Consider the following 14,028-nt stretch of genomic DNA (forward strand, 5'->3'; position numbering starts at 1 on the left):
TAGGATCCCATCTAAGATACCACATGATATCTAATAGTCATATCTCCTTAGGCTCCTCTTAGCCGTGACAGTTTTTCAGACTTTCCTTGGTTTTGATGACCTTAACAGCTTTGCAGAGTCCCAGTAGGTATTTTGTAGAATGTTCTTCACTTGAAATCTGTCTCATAGACTGTACTTATATATTCTTAGAAGGAAGATCCTACAGATGAAGTACCATTTTAATCACATATTAAGAGTAATTGCTATCAACAGGACTTATCACTATTTATGTTAATCTTGATCACCTGGCTCAGGTCATATTTGTCAGATCTCTCCACTGTGGAATTACTAGTTATTCTCCCTTTCTAAACTGTACTTTTTGGAATGTACAGCTCACACTTACGTGGGGAGTTAAGCTCAACTTCCTTGAGAACACAGTACCTACATAAACTATTTGGAATTCTTCTACATGGAAAATTCCAACTCTCTCCCATTTATTTATATATTCAATTATTTATTTATATCAGTATGAACTCATGGATATTTATTTCATAATTTGGGTTACTATCCAAAAATATTTTATTTATCTTGTTTCTGAGATTTTTCCAGCTTTTGCTCTTGGAAGCATTTTCCATTGTCTCCTATGTCTTTTTACATACCCTGATTATTGTTGGGGCGGGGTGACTTGGGGTCTTGGGGTTGGTTTGTTTAAATGTCCTTACTCGCTAGCACTACAAGATGCTCCAGGATCATCCTGTCTGTATCCACAACCACTCCTAGAATCAGCTGTTTCTTCACTTCTTTTACTGAAGAATTGAAGAATAATGTTAGAAGCAAGATGTACAGCTTGCTATAGGGGTCATGTTGCTTTCAGCCTCCTCAGCTGACAGCAATGAAATACATGTGCATATAGTAACCCAAGTATATAATCATATCTATAAATATTTCTACACATAATCATCTGTATCTGTATTAACCTAAATATATTATGCTATGAGTTCATACTGGGATCTCCAAATCTCCCCTACAAAGATCAGTCTAATGTCCTCTCCTTGCTTACCTATAACCAGCACTCCAACACTGAGAAACCTGGCTCCCACCATCCATCATCCATTTACTTAATCATGTAAATCCAGTATTCATTACAACAGTATCAGAATTGTTAATTTATGCTCCCATGGGAAAGTTTATTAACCTAAGTATAATGCTTATGTATATTTGCATTTGCCTTTAGACCCACAGACTGCATTATTTCCACCTTTCCCTCCATCCCATCAGTGAGGTTCTCGCATACATTTGTAATGTAGCTAGACTGTTTTGTCACATTCTCTGTTCCATCCTAGGATCTCCTGAAGTCCTAAATTATTTTTTTATTTGACTACATTAAGGTTCACTCTTTGTACTCTAAAGTTCTATAGATTTTGACAAATGCATGTTGTCATGTATCCAATAATACAGTAACTTATGAACAGGTGGACCACCCTAAAAAAATTCCCCTATGATATGATGCACCCTCCTACCACTAAAGTCCTGGCCACCACTGATGTTTTTACCAACCTCATAAGTTTTGCCTTTTCCAGAATATCATTTAATTGGAATTACACAGTATATAGCCTTGTCAGAGGGACTTACTTCATTGGCAATATTCATTTACGATTTATACACATCTTTTGATAACTTGATAATTCATTTATCACTGAATAATATGCCATTGTATGAATATAACACAGTCTTTTCATCCATTCACCTACTGAAGGACATCTTAGTTATTTCCAGTTTGGGGCAATTATGAGTAAAGCTGTTATAAACATTCATGTGCAGATTTTTTTGAGGGCATAAGGTTTAAATGATTTGGGTGAATACCTAGAAGCACGCTTGTTGGATACCATGGCAAACTATAATCAAATTTGTGTGGAAACTGTCATTCTCATTTCCAAAGTGACTGTATCATTTTGCAATGAATAAGAGTTTTTTGTGCTCTGCATCCTTGTCAGCAATTGGTATTGTTAGTTTTTTTTAGATTCTGACCATTCTAATACGTGTGGGATGGTATCTCAGTGTTGTTTTAATTTACAATTTACTAATGGCAAGTGATGTTTAGCATCTTCTATAAGCTTGAAATCTATAAAAAATGTTTTGGCAAAGTGTTCAGATCTTGCTTCCATTTTTTTATTAGATTGTTTTCTTATTGTTGAGTTTTAAGAGTTTTTGCATATTTTAGATACAAGTCCTTTATAAGATGTGTTTTGTAAATATTTTCTGCCAATCTATGGCTCGTCTTTTCATTCTCTTAACGGCACCTTTCAAAAACCAGAATTGCTGATTTTAATAAAATTCATCTTGTTATTTTTTCTTTCATGGATTGTGCTTTTGTTATTGTATCTAAAAACTATGAACCAAACACAAAGTTACCTAGATTTTTCTCACATTTTTCTTCCAGAAGTTTTATAACACTGCAATTTACACTTAGGTCTATAACACATTTTGAGTTAATTTCTGTGAAAGGTATAAGATCTGTGTGTTGCTTCATGTTTTTGCATATGGACATCTAATTGTTCCAACACCATCTGTTGAAAATATTCTTTTCCACGTTAAATTGCCTTTTTTTCTTTGTTAAAGATCAGTTGATTATATTTGTGTTAATCTATTTCTGGGTTTTTGTCTGTTCCGTTGATCTCTGTGTCTATTCTTCAGTGGCGTCGGATATTCCATATAAACTTTAGAATCAGTTTGTTCATATCTACAAAATACATTGCTGGGATTTTGATTGAGATTATTTTGAATCTATAAATCAAATTCGAAAAAACTGATATCTTAACCATACTGATCTTCCATGAATACAGAATATCTCTCCACCTACTTAGATCTTTGTTTTTTTAATTAGTCTTATTGTATTCTGAATATAGTTCCTATATATTTCTTTAGATTTATATCTACTCATTTTTTGCTGCTATATATGGTATTTATAATTTCAAATTCAAATTGTTCTCATGAATAAAGTATGTAGGTAACTTACAAAGAGTATTCCTAACTCATCCCTCCTATTTCTTAGGACAGTGCTATCATTCATTTCATTTATTCATATGCTATAATCACCCAATACACTGCTGCTATTAATTTTATAAATAAATAGGTACTTTTAGATCAATTAAGAATAAGATAAATAAAAAATATTCTTTATTCCTTTTCTAATGTTCTTTCTTTACATCTTTTCTCACCTATTTCATTTTCCTTCTACTTGAAGAATTTCTTTTAACACGTCTTACAAAGATCTAGTGGTCATAAATTTCTTTAGTTTATTTTTAATCAGAAGATATCTTTATTTCTTCTTCACTTTTTTTTTTTAAGATTTTATTTATTTATTTGACAGAGAGATCACAAGCAGGCAGAGAGGCAGGCAGAGAGAGGAGGAAGCAGGCTCCCTGCTGAGCAGAGAGCCCGATGCGGGGCTCGATCCCAGGACCCTGAGACCATGACCCGAGCCGAAGGCAGCGGCTTAACCCACTGAGCCACCCAGGCGCCCCATATTTCTTCTTCACTTTTGAAGGATAATTTCATTGTTTATAGAATTCTAGGTTGGTAGAGTTGTTGTTTACACTTTAGATATTTCATTCCACTGTCTCCTTGCTTGCATGGTTACTGATGAGAAGTTCATTGTAGTTCTTGTTCCTTTCAAGCAAAATGTTCTTTCTTCTGGCTTCTTTCAAGATGTTTTCTTTGCCTTTGATGTTCTACAGTTTGAATATGACATGTCAAGCAGGTATTTTTCCTGCTTGGTGTTTTCTGAGTTTCCTGGATCTGTTCTTTGATGCCCATTATTAAGTTTGGAAAGTTCTTGGACATTACTACTTCTGTTCTGTTTTCTCTTTCTTCTTCTGGTATTCCAATTGTACATATGTTATATCTCTTGAAATTATGCCTACAATTCTCGGGTGATCAGTTTTATTTTTTGTGGCAATTTTTTTCCTAGTCTTTCTTAATTTGCATATCAGTTTAGGAAGTTTCTATTAATCTATCTTCAAGCTCAATGATTCTTTCTTTGGTTGTGTCCAGTCTACTAAAGAGACCGTCAAAGACATTCTTCATCTCTGCTGCAGTATTTTTTTATTTCTAGAGTTTCCTTTAATCCTCTCCTAGAATTTCCCTTTCTCTGCTCACATTATTCACATGTCCTTGCATGCTTTCTACTTTTTCCACTGGAGCTCTTAACTTATAAATCATGGTTATTACTTTAAAATCTGTATCTGATAATTCCAAAACCTGTGTCATATCTGAGTTTGGGGCTGATGCTTGCTCTATCTCTTCAGGCTATTTTATTCTTGCCTTTGGCAAGCCTTGTGGCATAACATGAGAGAAAAATAGCATCTTATCATCATACGATTAAATCCCATCTTTTAATGGGCCGGTGTCTCTGGATTGTGACCTTCACAAATTCTTCTTCTAGCTTCCCTCCACGCTCCCTCCAGAAAGGATGTCTGGAGGGAGCTGGAGAAAAAAAGAATGTCCTTTCCCCAAGGAGCTAAGGCTTTGGCAAAGTATTTTCCCATGGAGAATAGGCCTGTGTTAGGGGACATACTCTTGGCATATCAGACTGATTACCCTTCCCCTCCTTCTGGCAAAGCCACAGCGGATTTTCCTTGGATCTTCACCATGAGAACCTGGTGGTATTCTGGAAGGTAAAACCCACAAAAGCAAGAGGGTCTCCCTAAGACTATAGCACTAAGAGTTTTACACTCAGGCTAGTCCACACTCAGCTTCCAGTAACTCATAAATTACCAATTAATTACCAAAATTTCCAGCAGCTTCTACTGACATATGTAGTTCTCATGTACGATTGTTTGGATTCACCTGTCTCTCCAGGTTTCATGGTGGTGATCTGCCTGGCACCTTCATTCCCGTGAGATAGGTATGAGAAAAGTCACTGATACTCACTCTGGTCAGTTTTTCTTGTAAGAACAGGAGTGATGACTTATAATCTAAAGAGGTTTCAGAGCTGAAACTGAAAATCTAGAAATTATTTTAATTTTTAAAAATTTAAGTAAGATAGGCAAAATGTGGCAGTTATTAAAGCTGAAGATAAATTTATAGGGGTTCTTTATAAAATCTCTACTTTTAAGTGTATTTGAAAATGTCCATAACAAAAAAGTTTGTTTTTAATGAAAATTATTGCTAAGCATCTGAAACAGGTCAGCTTTAATTAATAGGGCTGGGGAGGAAAAAAGTCAGTCATTAGTCAACAATATTTACTAAATGTTTAATATATGCCAAGGACTGTGCTATTTGGAATAATAGGATGAAAACTATTGTTTTCTACCCTCATGGAGCTTAGGAAATGCTGGCTTAAATAAGTAATTATGAACTAATTACTTGTGCCAGTGGCTAGAAAGATAATTTTTTTTTTTTTTTTTTTGACAGTGCTGTGGGAGCAGATAACAGAAAACAGAGAACCTAACCTGGTCTGGAGGATTAGAGGTGGTCACCTCAAAAATCATGAAAAAAAGATGGTCCTGGAGGAACCTCTTGACTATGTCTATCTCCAGGTGACCCAACAGTGTGGATCAATGATAAAACCTGATGTTAGACAGGATTGAAGGGCTTCCAAGGGTAGATATAATAATGAGAATGTTAAAGATAAAAAGAATGCTTCCAAAGCAAACAAGCTTTCCGTAGGTTGGAATCCCAAGTAACCTCTTAGACCTCTGACCACCTGAATTTAACTTGCACAACAGGTAAGATTTTCACAACTCATTCTTGATTTCTATAAATATCAACTTCTTCATGAACCCTCCTTCCCTACACATTCAAATTCTCTTTACATACCAGTAAAGTCTGGTTTAATTTGTAGTTTTGTTCCTAGTGTAATCTCAGAGGAGGACTGAGACTTCATGGAAAAAAAACAAAAACAAAAAAAAAAAAAACAAAACAAAACAAAACAGGAGCAAGGCAATGAGAAAAGACTGAAATTTTGGAATTACATGCTCAGGTGTTCCATGTGTTTGGTTGCAACATATAAATTAATGCAAGTTACATGTCTTTTGTGTGTAACAATTTCCTCAGCTGGCAAAATGCTACACACAGAAATTATGCCACTTATCAACTCTGGTGTGGACCATTATTAAGCAAGTTAAACAATGATGTCTATATAAGTGTTTTCTATTGACTTATTCTATTGCTAATGATAATTTATGATGGTAATTATTAAAAAATAGATTGATCACAACATTTAGAGCAACAACTAAACCTCCCGTTATTATCAATTTATACTTTTTTAAATAACAGCAATTAATTGTCATTATTATTACAGTCAAATGATAATGATTTGTAATATGGTATCATATGTTTGCTCTAAACAATAAGAGGAGCATTAATCTATCATGGTGAAACTAATAACCCTAATAATGGAAGAGTGACGACGTTAATCCCTTCCTATTATTACTATTAAAATACCCAAATCCTCAAAAATCCAATGAAATAAAATATAGTAAAGGCATATGGGCAAAAAAGTGATCTGTTTTCACCAAGTCAACAAAACCAGGATTATAGGTCAGTGGTCCACAACACCAGCTGCCCATTAGAAAAGATTGGGGATCTTTTAAAAAAAAAAAAAAAAAAAAAAAAAAAAAAAAATCAGTGCCCAGCCCCACCCTCCCAGGGAATCAGGGAATCAGATTTAATCAGCATGGGGTGGGCCAAGATTTTTTTAAAGTTCCCTGAGAAATTCTAATGCACAGCCAGAGTTGAGAACCACTGCTCCAGATGTTTAATTTTCATGGCTGGGAATGTAGATGAATTTGCTCCTAGGGGCACATCGAATTCGGAAACCCACTTGCCCAGCCTCTGTCAATCAATCCTGTGTATAGCAGAGGAATGAGTTGTTAGCTTTAGTTGTCAGAGAATTTTCTTCATGGAAGAGAAGTGCATTAAAATACCAAATTACAGTATTTACATATTTCATGTTTTTTTCCAACTATGTTCCCATAGCAACTAAATCCATTTGCTCCCTACTTTCTTCTGAGTTATTTTCCATCATGAGCCATGCTTTATTAGAGAGGCAAACAGTTTGCCCTCTGAAATGACTGTTTTGCTGTTTACTATTTCTTTGCCAGAGAACTCAACTCGAGTTGCGTCATCCTTATTCCTGCGCTCCCTGAATTCGATCAAGTTGGCTTTGCTGGTTTAGGCAGAGATAGTGACCCTGACCCCTTTCCTCCATCTGGAGCAGTCCCTGGGTTTTTTCCAATGAGCTGGCCAAGAAAAGGCAAGTGGAGAGGAAGGCCTCCCTCAGGGAACCTGTGAAAAAATGCAAGCGAGGAATCGATTAAACCCCAAACAGTGACCAATTAGCCTAAATCAGCAGTGGATGAAGGCTAACCCAACTCCTTGGGACCTCACTATGTTTGGCCAGGCAGATGTACTGGTAGAAAGGCAGTGTGGTAGCAGATGGCCACCTTCTAGCAAGCAGGGAGAAAGTGAGTCCTGCTCCAGCCACAAAAGAATTACCTGAATGCTCTGAGAGGAGGCCCAAAGGAGTCCTAGGACACTAAGATTTCTTTGTGATTTCACCCAGGCTGGGCAGATTGCAGAGCCTGTTTGTTTGAAATGCGGACATTTCACTTGCTAATGGGGCTCTGCTTTGCAAGGGGACAGGAATGCCAAAGGAGACTGAAGGAGGGATGCACCAGGCACAAGGCTTCAGGGCAGCTCCCCTGCCTGATCCCTGATGCCAGGATGGACCTGGGCTGCCAGTGCCAGAGGAGAGACAAACAAGTGGCACCAGAGATCAGGCAAGGCTCCGAAATGGTCTCTTCTCACTTGCTAACTCAGAAGCTTCCTTCTGTGCCAGCAACATTAATGGAGAAGACTGGCTTCCTCCCCTCTCCCAGATGGCAAAGTAAATCCAAAGCTGTGGTGCCATTGCCCCCTGGGCAAGGGGGCTTCTCCCCCAATCAGCATCTCAGGATGTAGCATCAGAAATCACACACAGTGGGTTTCCTTCCCACCTGTAGGATCCCAGTGCAACTTACATATGTGCATTGTTACACTGCTTACTGCACTAGGGGTCATAGATAAAGTCCTTCAGGATCCTTCTACAACATGATTGATTCAAGAATAGACCCCAGCATTAGTTAGGGTCAACAGCAAGCAACAGCACACTCAAACTGGGTAATTCGAGGAGAGTTTCATTAAGGGACTACTGGCAAAGGTATGGGCAGAGTGTAGGAAAAAACACAAGAGATGGTGTGCAGCCTCAGAACTAGGAATGGTAGGACACAGTTACCACCTTGGGCCTGAATGGCAGAATCCAGAGATGAAGCTGGGTGGAGCTGACCAGACCTTTGGGTGAGGGAGAAAGCCAGCACACCAGAAGCCACACAGGGAGAGGGCCAAAAAAGTGAATACCCAGACTTCATTCTCCTCTCTCTTTTCCATCTACAGCCAAAGTTCCCACTGCCAAACCCAACTAGAAGCTGAAGGCATGGCAGCTTGAGGCACAAAACAAGGTGAAGTGGGGAAAAAGAATATGGGACAGCAGGTAGAGAAATGAAGCAACCTGTGTTACACACTTGAGCTGCAGAGATACCCAGTGACAGAGATACATATGAGCCCTCCCAGATGTCAGCCAACATGGGGACAACAGTGTCCATGAAAGGGGGTTGAAAGGGAACACCATGAGGGCTTATGTTATGTTCAACCACAAAGAAGGCAAGTAGAAGCCTGACTTCCACAAGGACACAGATCATGATACTGAGAGCACAGACACAAACATCCTAGCCCTTTTCAGTGGTACATATCAGACTGGAATCACACTGGACTTGCATCCTATGCTCTTCCTGCTCAATAGGAAATCATGAGCACCCTGACACGCCCACTTCGCATGGAGCATGTGCACAGTTACCTATTTAGACAAGAAAGTGTAAAGGGAAGCCCATTATACTGAAGTTTGTTGTCCTTTGCACTGAGAATATGCAGTCTTAACAATAGTCAGGCTTTAGGAATCTGACAAGATGATACTTGATGATTCAAAGTCTAATGCCTAAGGAAAATCTATAAGACTAGTGGCCCCATTCTGATGGAGCTGGGGGAAGAGCATTTGAAACTGGATGTACAGGGGGATATGGAGGCAACGGCACCTTTGAGGAGGTGCAGGGAGGCACTAATGATTATAGCATCTATCCTACATGATTTTGGAGACACTGTCAAACATTCTGGGTTTTGGCTTCTGCTTTTATTACAAGGAACCTGAAGAGTAAGCACCATGTATGGCTCCGAAAGGAAGGTGTGTCCACATACTCATGGTGACAGTGGAAAGTATCACAGCTTTTTAAATTCAAGATTACATACAGACTTGACAGCTCATTCTCTATAGCAATTTATTCATGAAAATTCAAAATTTCATGTCCTGGATTTCAAAGCTAGCCCACATCTATACCTTATCAGTTCAGCTCTGAAACTGGCCCACTCTCTAAGGTTTTGTTTCTTTTTCTTTTTTTTTTTTTTTTTTAAGATTTTATTTATTTATTTGACAGACAGAGAAAGAGACAGTGAGAGAGGGAACACAAGCAAGAGGAGTGGGAGAGGGAGAAGCAGGCTTCCCGCCACTGAGGAGGGACCCAGATGTGGGGCTCAATCCCAGGACCCTGAGGTCATGACCTGAGCCGAAGACAGACGCTTAATGACTGAGCCACCCAGGCGCCCCTAAGGTTATTAATAAGATGACAAAATTTACCAAACTGCTCAAAGGAAGAGAAGGTGGAGCAGGAGAAATCAGATTCTAATTAATTTAGACTCCCCATGCTTTACACTATTTTTATTCAACATGTTTACTTTTTTCCTAATTGCCTGCCTCATAAGGCATTTCATATACTGGTCATCTAGAATCATGTTCATTGTACTCCATAGCTATGGTGAGCATATTTTCCCAAGTAAATATTAAAATTTACCACCTTGACATGTGCTAACCTGGAAAACATATGGTCACCATGGTTATGATACATACAGAGGCACTCTGGGGTAATAGCATCCATAATAATCGCCAAAAATAGTCTCTCAAAAGCCACTCTTTAACCCATGAACCTGTTCTCCAGGAAACATGATTCCTGCCATCAGAGTGGTTCAGAGTTAAGTTCGGACAAATGGGGACATTTGTCACTTCCTTTGCACTTTCATCCTTCTGCCCCCCCCATATCCAACAATCACCTCTGTTTCACCTCGAAACAACACAGCAAACATGCTGAACACAAACGAAACAACACAGCAAACATGCTGAACACAAACACAGCAAACATGCTGAACAAACTCTCCTCTCAAGCCATGGAACTTCTCTCGCTGTGGTCACCACATGCAAGCAACAGCGTTATTTGGAGCATGGGAACCCACGCGGCCCAGACATCTAAGATGGTCATCATGGAGAAAGACCCTTTAGTTTTCTTTCATCTGTTCTCCATTCCTAGTGATATTTGGGGTCTTCACCGATCTTGTCTTTTTCCCAGACCCAAGTCAGTAACAAGTAGCACTTGGACAGCCACACGTTGTCTTGTGTGACTGTAGAGAAGGTTTGGGGCAGCAGAAATACAACTGGGCCCAACTGGAAGGGCAGAATTGATCATCCTCCATCCATTGGGTTTGTGGTTGGATATAAGACAAAGGATTTGTGTAACCTTTCCTGTCGGTAATGAGGAGCTGTCATCAGTTTTTAAACAGGAGAGTGGATTAATCAAAGCTAATTTTGATGGCCATGTGAGGGATGAAAAGGGAAGAATAGAGACATAGGACTACAGGTGGGACACCAGTTGAGCAAAGGTAACAGCCCAACTACGGCAGTGGCTGCAGAGAAGTAGACAGAAACAGAGAATTTCTGAAAAGAAAACTGTTCAACATACTCAAATGCTGTCATGAAGTTAAAAGAATAAGATTTTTTTAATTTAGCCATTTGACTTTGGGGCTGGTGTTAAGAAACTGAAAAGGACATGATCCCTTTTCTCAGAAAACTTTTACTCTGGTAGAGGAGCCCAAAAATGTCACTGCAAAAAGTAGCTAGAGCACAGTTTAACATCTTGAAATATTTGCTAAATGACTAAGAAGATGCTTTTCCATCTCTTATTTTCCTTCCCACCTCTTCACACATTTCTTTTCTTCCCAGAGAACTATCTTTTCCCAGCAGACAACAGGTCACCACAAAAATCAATAATTTAGTTTATGAGTTTCCTTAACTTAAAGATACTTTTCTTTCTTTGTGTTGGTTTGAGCCTCATTTACCATATGAAGTGGTAAGGTTTACTCTATTTTATTTGTATTTCCTTGTGTTTTACTGAGAGGAGGGAAATGGAATGGAGGCAGAATGGGGAAAGATTCTTATACCCCTTTTCTGGTCACTTGAAAAGGCAATCCCAAAGGGTGAGTATTTACTCCTGACAAGGCAAATTCTAACTCCACTGGCACAAAAACACAAATATGCAGCTACAAACCAAATCTTTTCCCCAAAATAGTAGGACTATGTGGTCAGCCGAATTCTTGGAAGACACAGTTCCTCAAAGGGGATCCCAGGCTGCTCCAAGAAGAGATAATAAAGCTCTTGCTTAAATTATTTGCATGTAAGCCCAAAATTCAGAAGTGCCCAAGGTGTAAAGTTATGAAACCATGAGACTGATTCTGCAAAGCACACAGAAACAACCAAAAAAAAGAAACAAATCTGTTTTGATATTATAAAGCAACTATCAAATATCATAAAATCCTCTCAAAGTCTTCGGTTTCCTACCCTGAGCCTCATTTCATTAAAATGTCCCAAACCACCTTGTGGAAATGTTTTACATGTCAACAGAGGCGCAAACAGTAACCAGAGGAGACAAAGAAAAATCGAGCTCAGACTTACAGGTTTATATATAGAGTGGCCAGACATTCTTTTCCTTCTTCTGCCCTTTGCACTCGCATTCTCTAGATCAAATGTCTAATTGCTATGCTGGATGCTCAAATGCCCGTGCATACATTATACCACCTCTTGTTGAAACCCACATTGTCTTCCCTCCACTTTTTGGTAGTCTTCCCACCCTCTATTACTAGCGTAGTAGTGGGTTTTGCTTTCATTCCTCAGCTACATACACAAAATTCCATCCAAAGCACTTACTCGCCTGGCTTGTCTGGCATCTTTCCACGTGCGGCTGCATTCCTGTAAGGGTAACATCTTCATCCCCTTCCATTTCCCCTCTTTTCCATTTCCTATGATTTTTCTCTGTTTCTGTTCTTGGGCCAATCCTCCCTGCAGCTACATGTGTTTTCAAATCTGCCCTGTATTTTTAAATTATCCTGGTATTCTTAGCCTTTGGGCTTGCAGGACTCATTCAAACTCTCTCATCTTTCTTTTGCCGCCTTTCCAATTATTTCTGGGTCTCATTTTTGCATGGTCTACCCATAACTTCCTTTTAAGTAAAATTTACTTTCTAAACAGTGAGATGCTTTACCAGAATCCATGGTTTCTGTAACCTGTCCTTGAAGCACAAATTCAAGGTCTTCATGATGACTGATCCACCCCATCCATTTGCTTCAAGTCCGGCTTATCCTGAGTTCTATTATCTCCTCATGCTGTTGGAGTGAGGGACACGTTCCACTATTAGAAAATGTTTCTAAGAATTAGAAACTCATGCTAAGAGTGAAACTGTACCAATGGCCAGTTACCTGCATCTCTTCTAGTCTCCTTTGTTGCTTGCCTTCCCCACAATCTAATCATCCTGCCCAAAAGGAATTTCTGAGCCTTGTACAGGCACATACACAGAGCACACAGATTCACCCTGGGAGCCCAGTAGTGAAAATGAAGCAGTAATTATCCCACAAACCATATGATCCTAATTGTCTTCCTATTGGTGTTGATGCTCAATAGTCAGAGGTGTGAATTCAGTTATCTAGGAGTCATCCTCCTTCTCTCTGTTGTGAGCTGACACAGCTGGATGAAAGCCCTCACTGAGTAGGGATAGTCTTGGCATCTCAGTGAGTACAGTATAAGATCCTATTTAACACCCATTGAGTTTTAGTTCAAAACACAAATTTTAAATGCCACAGAAAGCAGATTTATGGATCATTCTGCCTAATGCTCTGCTTATGATAACAACACTACAGACATATGCTAAGATATTCCTACCTAAAAAAAAAAAAAAAGACTATAATATAAGAACATTTGCAAGATGCCCATTTGAACCCATGCATTAATTTCCCTTCTTTCCTTTATTCCAACTGAAATAGCCAAATTAAATTAAAATGAGGGGGGAAACATCAATGTCAACCCTGGAAAACAGGGAAAGTTGTGACAAATATTTGACCAAAAAAATCATTGTGACCTTTTTTACTAGGAAAATATAAAATAACAATATTGACCCAAGAACAGATAAGAAATATAAATAACCTAATACCATCAAAGATACTAAAAACAGCACTGAGAAATTGTCAAATCATAAAGGACATTCTAACGCTATTTAATCTGTTAAAGAGAGAAGAAAAAAGATCAAAATTTTCCAATTCAGTTTTAAAAACCAGCTAGTATAACCCTGGCACCAGAAATCTGGCAAATATAGCACAAAAATCTATAGACCAACAACATTTAGTAATGCTCATGCAAATATTTTAAGAAATATTAGCAAATCAAATCAGCAATATATTTTAAAAATAATAAGCCATAACTGTGATAGATTGAAGATGACTCCAAATTCTTTGCTATTCCTCCCATTAGGAAGTGGACCCTAATTCCCTTCCATTAGAATCTGGGCTGACCTCCACAATAGCCAAACTATGGAAAGAACCTAGATGTCCATCAACAGATGAATGAATAAAGAGGATGTGGTATATATACACAATGGAATACTATGCAGCCATCAAAAGAAATGAAATCTTGCCATTTACGATGATGTGGATGGAACTAGAGGGTATCATGCTTAGCGAAATAAGTCAATCAGAGAAAGACAACTATCATATGATCTCCCTGATATGAGGAAGTAGAGATGCAACATGGGGGGTTAAAGGGGTAGGAGAAGAATAAATGAAACAAGATGGGCTTGGGAGGGAGAC

Source organism: Enhydra lutris, unplaced genomic scaffold (assembly GCF_002288905.1).
Source record: "Enhydra lutris kenyoni isolate GAN:26980312 unplaced genomic scaffold, ASM228890v2 scaffoldscaffold40, whole genome shotgun sequence".
NCBI classification, from domain to species: Eukaryota; Metazoa; Chordata; class Mammalia; order Carnivora; family Mustelidae; genus Enhydra; species Enhydra lutris.